The 12,687-nt window shown below is 36.2% G+C and overlaps 1 protein-coding gene across 15 annotated transcripts in view; it reads right to left on the minus strand.

Annotated features, from left to right (window-relative positions):
• The window catches only part of LOC106787065 (plasma membrane calcium-transporting ATPase 3), an 86,204-nt gene extending 74,231 nt beyond the window's left edge, over window positions 1–11,973 (minus strand). For 9 of the 15 annotated variants that reach the window (XM_014749086.1, XM_014749084.1, XM_014749085.1 and 6 more), the window contains exons 1-2: window positions 11,535–11,972; window positions 10,015–10,294 (exon numbers count right to left, since the gene is read on the minus strand). The gene's annotated coding sequence lies outside the window, so the exon portion shown is untranslated. The other 6 variants (XM_014749082.1, XM_014749073.1, XM_014749080.1 and 3 more) reach the window with 5 other exon arrangements.
• Window positions 11,974–12,687: the final 714 nt, after the last annotated feature.

Below are 12,687 nucleotides of genomic sequence, written 5' to 3' on the forward strand. Positions count from 1 at the left end.
ACTATCCTACTATACACTGGAAAATAAGAAAAATATTTTATAAAAATATAGGTCATTTAAAACTTTGTTGAAAAGGTATAACATCAATTGAAAAACTGTTTAAATGTGTTGTTCAAATTGTTATCCGCCCACGCTGATACAAGTTTGACACCACTGTAGTATACTGTTTATGACATAACGAATTTCTTGTGAATTTCTATCAATTTCTGCTACTGCATTCCTAATTCGTTCTACTACAACATCAAATGCAACTATCTCAGTTACATAAACTTCTTGTTTTAGTTTTCCTAGGAAATAAAAATCTAATGGAGTGAGGTCAGGTGATCTAGGTAATCAAACTATTATTCATAAAAGAATACGTTGAATGACAAAATTGTTAAATATCACCTTTTAGCAGCACATTTAGATATTCTTACAATTTATGTTATAACTTTTAAACAAAGCTTTGAATTACCTACATTTATAGAACATTTTTGAAGTTATTTTTTCTTATTTTTGTGGGTAGAATATGTTCACAAAAAAACCTCAGACATCCTGTATACTTTATATATATATATATATAACTACAGAGTAAAATGTTTGGGTGGGTCAGCCTATTAATTTAAACCGAATCCGATTTTCGTAGACAGGATGGAGAATAAATGGATCAGAATATTAGTAGTGGTCGAAAGGATATATATAATAATATATATGTATATAGATATTTAGATGCCTACTATATAGGTATGTGATGGTACCGATTAGGTATACGTCGAGTATGGTATAAAGTACTTTATGAGTTAATTTTCTGTTCATACTGAATTCACTTATCGAAGTTACACAAAGCTAAAGAAAGTGAAAGAGAAAAAGAAAAAACAGGATGACAGAGAATAAAGAGAAAGAGAAAGAGAGGGAGAGAGAGAGAGAGAGGGAGAGAGAGAGAGAGAGAGAGAGAGAGAGAGAGAGAGAGAGAGAAAGAGGGAAAAGATAAGAAAAGAAGTGCGCATGCGCATAAGTATTCTCCAGCTTGTACCCTTTTATACGATCGATTCTTAAAAAGCAAACCAGAAATGGCTTATCGCGTTTCACACTTATCTCTGTTTGTTTTACGTATCTGAGAAAGAAAGAGAAATAAAGAGAAAGAATAAAGGTAATATAAGAGAAAAAAGAATATAATATAAGAACTTCATTTATAATAGATCACTTTCTTTTTGTTCTTATCGATGCGCATACTTTGACATTCTTAAATGATCAGGACAAATATCTGATAATGAGAAAATAAGAAAACACGAAGTGTAAATGTTATGAAAGTATGTCTGAAGTTATTAACTCTCTTTTAAAAATAATATAATATTCTTTTTTTCCAATTCGGAGTGAACAAATGTTTTGGACGAAAATTAATTTGCTTTTTTACGTAAAATATGTAGTTATTATTACAAATGTAGAGTTCTGTTTAAAAAAAAATGCAAATCGTTGGCATTGAAACGATTCTGAAATATGTATAAAACAAATAAGATTTAAAAAATACAGATAAATGTGTATATAGTTAAAAAATGTATGACTTCCAAATTAGTCCCATATTTCCTGCCCCGATAAAAAAAATGACGATAAATTACAATACCTATTTAATGTATAAATTGAATATAATCTTATTATAAGTAATATATACGAGTCGTTCATTTTGAAAGTGGTCTGAGTCTATTCATTTTGAAATCGAGATATTTAAAGATTTGTGTTTGAATATATTAAAAAATATTGGTTTACTGATAAATAATATATTTCCAAAAAATATATAGGGTGAGCGTTATAGAAGGTTAAGATAGGGGTAAAAGATTTTAGTTTTGACTGATAATGAGAGAGAAAAGATCTTGTTCTAGTTCTATATTCTAGGAGAAATAGGATGGTCCAGTTTTCCTCTCTCGTAGCATCGCGATAACTAAAGATGTCCTGTTTTTCCGTAATTTGGCAGACAGACGTAGACATTTTCAAGAGTGCCTAGGCTCATGACCTACTTAAGAATTTTCTTGGCTGACAATGAGATCGTTTATGAATTGTTACATCGTTGCTCATTTTAATATTCGTCTTGTAACGATATCGTCAAATATAAACCATCAACAATTTAATAATAATAATAAAAGAATAATCGTTGAGACGTTTAACCGAATTCTTGGCTCGTGAAAAATTATTTAAGAATAATCATCCTTACAGCTTTAATCATTGAGATATTCTAGAGACACTGGTTAAACAATAAATCTTGTCATTGGCACAGAAAGAAAATTATCATATTTACATTATTCGCGTATCATATATTAAAACATATCATATAGCGCAAGTATATCGTTCTAATGTTGATATCATATGTAGAACGCGTTGGTCAAGTTTGATCATATTCAACACCCACGTTATTTAGCTCATGTAGTATAACTATCAAACAACTCTTAAGCATAATAAAAATGGAAAAATATAAAAGGACGTGTGTGCGTCATTAATTAATGTTCTCTGAAGTCATGCATCCGCTTTATATGACTTCATTCGCGCTACTTATATATAAATACATATATCCAATGAAACCACTTAATTAGTCGACACAATGTGTCGATTTAATATCTCGCTTGGGAAAATAAAAAAGAAAAAGATAGGAAAAAAAATAAGAGCACGTGATAATTGTTAACTTTTAAGGATCGCCGCCATTTTGATTATTTCTCAATGATGAGAAGTTATCATTTGTCTTCTTATTTTCACGTAAACGATTGTAAAGTAGAACGAGCTTGGTTTGCGCCATTTAATCATCTTATTCACGGACAAATCACGAGGTCGAGTTTGTCGTAAAGAAAAAAAGAGAATGAAAGATTTGAAGAAAGAACTAAAATAAAAAGGACGAATTAATCAATCGAAGTTTTTAAGAGGAGAGGAAAAGCGTTAAATCGCGAACAATTTGATTTCGCATAGTTGTGGGTTCTTTCTAGCTTTAAAAAACTTTAAAAGTCTATCTATCGTATCGGCCGATGTCAACGATAAACGAATATAGCAAATACATGGAAAGTATCACGCGCAATCTTGCATGTACGGTCACACCTTGGATTACGAATAATTTGGTTTACGAGTGTTTCCCTAAGAGACGAGAAAACAATTTTGATTTCATGAATGTGTGTGTGTGTGTGTGTGTGTGTGCGATGTATTGCAATAAAAACAATAAGAATACGTTTGGCAAATAACAAGGATTAACTTGCATAATTGTTACTTAGTATTTTGTATTTTATATCATTTTTATATTAATTACCAAACTATTTAATTTTCCATTAAGTATTTCTTAATACATAAATTCACTTTGACATTTTGATATACGAGTATATTTTAGATTACGAGTATATTTCTTTAACGAATTATATTCACAAACAAAGATTCCACTGTATATCTAAAAAAAGGAAAATGTAATAAATACTAAAGATCAACGAAACAAAGTTGTGAACTGTGCGTGGATCGAAACAACGACTAGATAAAATTCTTAAAAAAAGAAATACTATTATCTATGACGTAAATAGAGTTATCATAACGGTTGTTCTTTTTTATTATATTAATCTAAAAAATATGAATCAGAGAGAGAATATTATCAACCATTTGCTCATCAATTTAAAATATTTATAAAAATTAAATCATATTTTTACTATTTTTTTTTCTCCCATCGGATTAATTTTTTATATCACGAGAATTGATTGAACCTCACGAATCGGACGTGTTTCATTGACGGGGACACAAGTTGGCAATTTGCCGGGGTAGCGCATTATTTAACAAATAACTTTGCCTACAGCCGAAGAATCGGACACAGTTTGTGAGAAATGGAAAATCTAGTTTTCGTTTGTAAGGTTCAATAGAGGGAGAAGGAGAGAGAGAGAGAGAGAGAGAGAGAGAGAGAGAGAGAAAGAAGACGTATATAAATTCTATCCTCTTAACCTCGCTGTAAAATCCAATTTTGAATCACAGCTATTTAACTCTGTGAGTGTAAACTCTTATTTAAGAATGTGTGTGTATAGGTATACATGTATACCATATAGATATACATATTATATTCGTCTACACAGGGTGCGGTAATAACTCTGCCTATCTTGAATATTGTTCGATGATATGCTCTGTCGCGTAATAGTAGTAAATAATTATTCTTAATAGAAGCAAATAATTAAATTTCGTTGATATGTCCTATAGTTAATAATAGTAATTTGCAATACAAGTGTAATCTTCGTATCACTTAATTGTTCGTTGAAATGCCCTATCGTGTAATATAGTAGTAAATAATTATCCTTAATAGTAGAAAATAATTAAGCTTCATTAATAGTTTGCTGAAACCATCTTAAAACCTACTATTGCAAAGTGATAAAAATAAACAAATTGGGTCATTTAAAAAAATGAAAAAAGATGACCTTGAAATATCTTCTACGCTTTCACCTATATACAAAAATTAGGTATCACAATATGCCCCCCTCTATGCCATGCAAGTTTTATCACAAACATTTTTTTATATTATTACAAATAACGGAGCTATTCATGCTGAATAGAGTATCTTTAAATGTAAATATTTCAAGAATAAATGATCAAAATGATATGATCATGCGGATAATTTTTATTCGTATTCTATAAGAATATTGCAAAAAGAAAATACGTATATAGTTCTATTTAAAAAAAGAAAACATTGATAACCTTGAAATCTCTAAAAAAATGGCCGTGAAAAAAAATCCTTTCGATCATTAAATTCCCTCCTCCTGTAATAGAGCAACTTTTTTAATACGATTGTAAGCAAAGGATATATTCAAGGTAGACAGAGTTATTGTTCCACCCTGTATATGTATGAAGTTGATTACGTATCTCATTGATGTTTCTTTATCACAAAGACAAGAACATAAAATATTTTTTTTTGAAGACATAATCAAGATCATTTCATTGAAAAGGTTATCGTTAGTCGCATTATTACGAGACCGAAACTCGAGGCGAACGTAATTTAATACTTTACCATTTTACTAGAGAAAATAAATATAAAGAAAGTAAGCGGACAAAGAAAAAAAAAGACGGAGAAAAAAAAAATGGAAAGTATAGAAGGAACTAGAACTGGCTCGTAAGACGCGAACGTAAATTCTATTAATAAAATGATAGGTCTGGGTCGTAAGTATAACGCTCGCAAGCAGTAGGGATTTTATTCCGAAATGAAGTACCAACCGAAACTAATCGATTTTAAAAATGGTAGAAATGAAGAACATAAAGAACTAATCAAAATGGAGGAGAGTTAAGTTATATTATATCGTATATTGATATTTCGTTAATCCAATTATAAATTAATTTCGTTAATAGTATAGATATTTTTTGGCCATTTTTTGATCATTCAATTGGTCATTAAATTAGATTGATTTATAAAATTGTTTGAAAATTTGGACGTTAGGTTTATAGAAAAAAAAAAAAAAGAAAAGAAAATAAGAGGGGAAGCTCAAATTGAATCAAATCGGAGCAGTAAGGAGGAATTCTGTCGTGGGTCACGGGTTCGACATGCCCGATTTAAAAATAAACGTAAAGCGCTTAACGCCGAGAGACCACGAAGAGTCACCGAGGCCACGCTAAATTTCAAGAAGAATAATACGCTTTGAGGTTAACTTTTTCTAGTTCAAATTTTTTTCGACGCGCGATGTATTACTTGTATCAATTAATTCGAATTTTCCTTTTAGAACATATTCAGTATTTTTATTAATAAATTATGCCTTTGTTATTCCTCGAAATAATCACCAAGTGTTAAATTGCTTGGCGAAACAAAAAAAAAGGAAAAAATAAAGGATGCTGATTTTGATGCAATGAATATATATATCATGGCACCAAATTAATTTCTAGACTTAATATTCATGGGAATACAAAAATTCGTTGCGAAAAAAATATAAATATCGGTGGGAAAGATCAATAATTCATCCATTTTTGTCCATTTTTGTCCCTTTTTGTTCATTAAAATTTTCCTCGATGTAGAGAGGAAGATAAGTTTTCAAATTTATCGAATGAAAGTGGACTTTTAATTAAAAACCGCTTTACTGTACTAGCTTTATCGAAAACCTAAATCAATCGAAATATATCAATAAATCGAAATCTATAAAAAAAATCGAAATAAATCAATCGTAATCTACGGATCGATCATTCAAACTCATATGTGACACTTTGTTTTTCTTTTCTCTTTCCTATCGATCGTTGAATTCTTTAATCCGACAACGAAAGGTTTTCGATGTTATCGATTTATTACGTCAAAGATATTATCGACATTAACGTGAAAACGTTGATAATAAGAAGGTAACAACATTTCACCTCGTCCTAGTTTTCGAATCATCCATTAACGCGCGTGCTCGGCTACTTTTCATTTACGTATATACGTACATACATCTGGAAATATGAAATAAGTATTATCATTTTGTTCATTAGTCATGGCTATCCGAATTTATGTTACCTTAAGAATACTAATTTATTATTGAATAAACCTAGTCGTTAACATGCTTCCTCTTTTCTCTTATTTTTTGTCGTGTGTACAATATGATGCGGTTTCACAGGACTTCGGGGAGAAAAATACACGTTGTAAAACTTTACAGGTAATTAAAAAACAATGAAAAAAGAAACAAAAGAGGGCAGATAATTCGAGCGGAATTTTATGATGCAAACAGTAAAACTAAATTTGTAAAGAAAATAAAATCTAAATGTTATCGTTTATTACAGTAAAGTTTTGTTTGATACTTCTGTATCAAAATAAAATAAAAACTAAAGTTTGACAGCGGACAGATAAACTTAACAATTACCGGTCACCTTTCTAATTTAACATAATTTTTCTGGGCTAAACTTTACTAACGTTTCCATTTAATTATTTCCTTCCTGAATAAAGTTAGAAAAAATGTATCAAGTAACCTGTAACAAATAACCTGAATAGAGAGCATAGAGAAAATTGTGTTTAACTCGTATGAAAAAATTGATAAAAAGGGCCATAGAACCATTATCCGTAGAACCAATTCGAGATAAAGAAATAACTAAAGAGAGATATAACTAGACAGACCAGAGTCTTCTCTAATAGTAACTGCAACGAAAGAAGTAAAGCAAGTAAATTGTGAACGCATAGATAGCTGCGAAAAACTTTTAACTCGACCTATAAACACCTCTAGGCTCACAGTGCTTTTCTAAGAACAAAGTCATCGATTACAATAGCCCTGGTTACGATCGTATAAATCTTAGTCGTTTTAACGTTAACACGTTAACTCATTTACATTTTCTTACCACAAATATAAGGTAGACTAACAGTTTTTCAAATGATTTTCAAAATCAATGACTGGTGCTTTTTTGTTGTCGAGTCCTTTTTAAACGTTAGAAAATCTTCCTTGATCCACCCAGTATATAGGTATACACGTGTATCTTAATATATAGAAAGAAAATATAGTGTAGGTATAAAAATATGACAAAGAAAGGCATGGTAAACGTAAGGCATGGTAAAGATATCACGTTTAGACGCATCGATACGTCTATAATATTGATAGTTGGACAATTTTGAAGGCCAAGCGCACGGTCGGACGGATCAATAAGACAGTGGTAATATTTCAAAGTAGTAGGTCGGCTGATAAAACGTTGAATTATAACGGTAAATTATAGTAAAGTACTCGGACAAATGCCCTCAGGTAGTATGTTTTTTCAATAAATATCTAAACTTTGCCAATGTCTATACGGGAGAGAAAGAGAATACAAATAAACGAATTTGAAAACTGAAGAAGAGAGAACAAAGTCAAAGAAAATGAAAGACAAATATTTGATCTTTCTATAGAGTATTTGGTAAGTTTCGCATTTACAGAATGTATATATATATATAATAAAAATATCCGGGAATAGATCGAATATTGGTTGGATTCCTATGTTAAAATAAATATATATAATTTCAAAATATATAACATATATTTATATATTAATAAAATTCTCCACCAGATTATTTTTCAGCCAATACCTTGGTGCGTATTATATAATTTTCTACAAAGCGTAGGTATATATGCATGCGAAAGAACGTTGAAGTATCTTTATGTATATATATTTGTTTCAGGATCGGCTAGAATAATGAATGGAGAAAAAAATGCAATTTCATTTAAAAAAACGTTAATGACCATATGCGTCCTTCGAAACCATTTTGATTTTGATTTAGACATACTGTATAACTTTCAATTCAACAGAGATATTCAGATGTCTGGTTAATTCTGACTCACCCTGTATATGTATATATGTATATCTATCTAAGAAAGAATTCGAACAGGAATGAAAAATAGAAAAGAAGATATATAATCCGGGTGAAGAAACTCGAATGTTAAAGAGATGCCGTAAGGCATATCTCTGTCTGTCTGTCTGTCTGTCTCTCCGTTTCTCTCCCTCTCTCTCCCTCTCTCTCCCTCACTCTCTTTCTCGCGAGTATTCGTTGGTCGCGAAGATGTGCCAAAACGCGTTAACGCGTTTCCAAGAATCCCCGCCCATATTGCTGAGATTTTATCAATTTCTTTCTCGGTCCGTAAATGTGTGAGGAGAGGAAAGCGTCATAAATATCGACGATGTTAGTGTATCCTAGATTATCGCGCGCAAGCTCCTACTATACTGTACTATACTTTGTCGTAGTGTAGTCGTCGTCTAGTCGTCTCGTCGTCGTCATCGTCGATTTCTACGAAAAGTTAACAATTTCATTTGAACTTTGACGATGGAGAGATAAAGAAAGAAAGAAAAATAAAAAGAAATAAATAAGCGGATGGTTGGATGGATGGATGGATGGATGGATGGATGGATGTAAAGAGGATAATGTTTGTCAGAGAGAAATAGAGAGAGGAATATTGGCTCAGCGAGTAGTAGGTAGGCTTGGAAAATGTAAGTGAGTCTAGGTCAGCCGTGTAGGGTCGATACCATGAAAGCAGGACAAAGGCGGGTCTCGCTCCTATCTTGCTATCGAGGAATACATCGAATGGAAAAAGAACTAAATAGAAGGGAGAGGAAAAAGCTAAATCTTTAGCTTATTGGGCTTATTTTTTCACTCTTTGCCAATATCTTATGATAAGATAAAAAGAGAAACGGAAAGGAGAAGAGAAAGAGAGAGAGAGAGAGAAAGAAAATAAAGATATAAGGAACGGAATATAGAATATAAAGATTAGGTCTTAGTTTTCAAGCATTTTCTCTTGGTTAAAACATTTTGGGTAACGTAGCCACGAAGCGGCGGGAGCAGGAACATTCTAGAGCAAAACCGCGCTCAGGGTTCTGGGGATAATGCGCCTGCTCGATCCCGGGACACACGGGGACGACAACGTTCGTAGTACGTGTTGTAGAATAGCAGCAACAGCAGCAGAAGTAGCAGTAGCAGCAGAAGTAGCAGCAACAGCAACAGTACCAGCAATAGTGGAAGCAGTAGTAACAGCAGAAAGCAGACGAGTAACCTCGAGGCTCTGCCTGGCCTGGCACTCCCGAAATAATGTTCGTTGAGAAGGGGTGGCGGCTGAGAGAAAGAGGAAGGTTAAGAGGAGGAAAGATGAAGGAGGAGGAGGAGGAGGAGGAAGCGTGCGTGTGTGTGTGCGTGTGTGCAAGAGAGAGAGAGAGAGATGCGCAAGAGGAAAAAGGAGAAGCATCTTTCGATGGCCCTGGCCGGACCCGGAGCCGGCGGTCATTACATAATTTTCACGATTCCACCTGCGATCGAGGAGCACTCTCTTTCTCTCTTTCTATTCCTCTTCTTCTTCCTCTTCATCGGCGTCTTCCTCCTGTTCCGCTTCTCCTTGGCTGAGTGCAAGCCACCCTGGTGGGGGTGGTTGTGGTCGGTTGGTTGGTCGAGCGAGCGAATGTCGGAGCGACGAGGAGAGAGAGAAAGGGGCTGAAAAGAGAGAAAGAGAGAGAGAGAGAGAGAGAGAGAGAGAGAGAACACACCTACACTCTCTTTCTCTTTCTCGAGAAGGGATGGGTGGAGGTTAGCCTGGAGGTTGGAAAGGGGGCGGGTACTTGGTCGCGAGTCGGAATCAATCGAATACTCACCGTGGATGGTCCGACGGCGAGATGTCTCGGGGTGTCCGTTCTCGAGGTGGCAAGAGAGGAGAAATTTGATGTCACAAACGCCGCTTCATCGGGCCACTGTGCGCGCCGTTTATACCACTCCGCTTGCTGCTTGGCGCTTGCCACTAAAAATAAACCTCGGCTTGCCGGTGGCCCCCGTTTCTCTTCTCTCACGTCTTATACCGTGACCGACACATTTATTCGCGATTTCTAAGCACTCCACCGTTGTGTTTGCCGCCAACGAATCGCCCCGTTCGATTCCCTAGATGAGAGAGAAAAGAAATAAGGGATCGCGCGCACCGCACTCGTCCAATCTCCTAAGATCACGGACGTGGACGTGGACGAGCCGAGGACGAGCCGAGGAGGAGGAGGAGAAAGAGGAGGACGACGACGACGACGACGACGACGACGACGACGCTCTATGTTGTCGGCCGCCGCCGCTTGTCGCCGCTGCTGCCCCGACGACGACGGCGGCGACGACGACGACGATGACAAACTATTAAGACCGGACTCGACTCGATTCGATTCGACTCGATTTGACTTGACAAGTCAGGCTGGAAAGTAGAAAAAAACCGTGCGCGTACGACGCGTCACCGTACGAAACCTAACCGGACGAACAGCAGCGACGACCAAATCAACGAGGACGACGACGACGACGACGGCGACCACGACGCGTCGGAGAGGGAGGTAGGAAAAAAATAAGGGAGGGCAAACGACGGAGGAGCAGTAGGAATCCTTTTCTTTTCTCCTTTCTCCTCCACCTTCCCCTCCTTCTTTCCTCCTCCTCCTCCTGTTCTTTCTTTTCTTCCACTTCCGCTTCCGTTTCCTCTTTCTACTTGCACTTCTTCTCTTCTTCCTCTTCCTCCTCCCCAAAGTAGTTACTACTCTCACGCACGCACTTCCTCGTTCACGAGATTCGCGGAAGTTACGTATCGTACCCGACTCACGTTCGCGGCCACTTAGTTTCGTCGTGTCACTACTACTACTCGCTCGTCACGTTACGACGACGACGACGACGACGACGACGACGACGGCGACGACGACGGCGACGACGACAGCGACGACGTTACACCTACTACATCTGCTTTTCCACCACCTCCTCTACCCTCATCACTACTACCACCACTACCACCAGCCCTTCTCCCTCATTTTGCCTTCCCCTTCTACCTCCTCCTCCATCTCCTCCGCCACCACCACCTACTCGGGCAGTCGTCGCTGTTGCAACAGCTCCCTGTCTTCCTGCGTCTCTCAGACGAGACGATCGAAGAGAAATGCACGTAACATCGACTTATTTACGATAACGACACATAAAAATTCCTTTTAAATTAATTTTTATTTTTATACCAATATCGCTAATAATAAAAAAATAATAATCGTCATCATTATCTTCTAGGCCAAATGTATTCTCTTTTTTGTTGTTTGTTTTTTTTTGTCTTAACACGTCACGTGGTTTTCTCTTTGATCTCTCTTTTCATATGAACCAAGGAGCATAAAAAACGCACCCAAATGCATCGTCGTTGTTAACGTCGACGACGATGGTGCCGCTGACCGGCTAGCGACGGCGTATACTACTCTCATCGATAATCAGCACCAACGGCAGTAGTAACAGCAGTCGAGTTTTCGCGCGCGCGCGCGTTACCCTCAAACTCCTCCTAGACTTATTTTTTTTACCGTCGAATAGAGACAAACGAACAGAGGAAGAGTAATAGAAAGATGAAAACGAATGATTAGTGAAAAAGATAAACAACTAACGGATTATGAATGAATAAAAAATAATTAATAAACGGACAAACGGAAAAACAGAAAGATAGACAGACAGACAGACAGACACTGAGATAATAATGTACGAAAGGGAAAGAGGAACTTGGTGTGTCCGAATTAGGTGCGAATTAGTGAACGGTGCGTACGGTAGAACGGTCTCAATTGGACTGCCGTGTCTAAAAGTCGTAGGGATAATCCGGAAAAGGCGCGCATGTGCCAGAGCCGCGCCGGTTCAGCTCAACTCGACTCGTTATCCCACCTTCGCCTTTTCCTTCCCGACACCCACTTACCCCTTTTCGTCCTCGTCCTCGTCCTCGTCCCTCTCTCTCTCTATCTCTCTCTTTGCTAGCTTTTCCCACTTTTCCTGCTACAAGCAGACTACGCTCGACGTATAATTCCATGACCAACCACCCACGCGCGTCAATCGTTTCTCTCTCTCTCTCTCTCTCTTCCTTTTGCTTTATCGAAGCTCACCTGCCGCCTACGAGTCGCGCGTGCGAATCTTTTTGGTTTCTTTCGACTCTACCTTCGACACCAGGAATCACTCGATATTCAAGGATAGAATATCACTAACAAGAGCTCGACGAACCTCGCAACCTTCAGATTTTTTGGAAACTTTACACATTTGTAGAAGTCCGTTAAGACTAGACATTACATCCCAGGAGTAGATGCAAATATTCAACCCTTTCCAAGATATCGCGAACGAAGAAATTTTATTACCATTTTTAGATTTATATCTTTGTAAACTGTTATTAGCGTAATGCGTAACAACGCAGACTCGTTACCACGATGTCACTGGAGATATCAAGTCTCGCTTGGGTGAACTTTTTTTTTCTTTAATTTTAATTTTAATTTTATTTCTCTCACCTTCGTTATTGTAAAGTATATGCTTTA

Source organism: Polistes canadensis, unplaced genomic scaffold, assembly GCF_001313835.1.
Source record: "Polistes canadensis isolate GaletaPanama2010 unplaced genomic scaffold, ASM131383v1 scaffold_91, whole genome shotgun sequence".
Lineage (NCBI taxonomy): Eukaryota > Metazoa > Arthropoda > Insecta > Hymenoptera > Vespidae > Polistes > Polistes canadensis.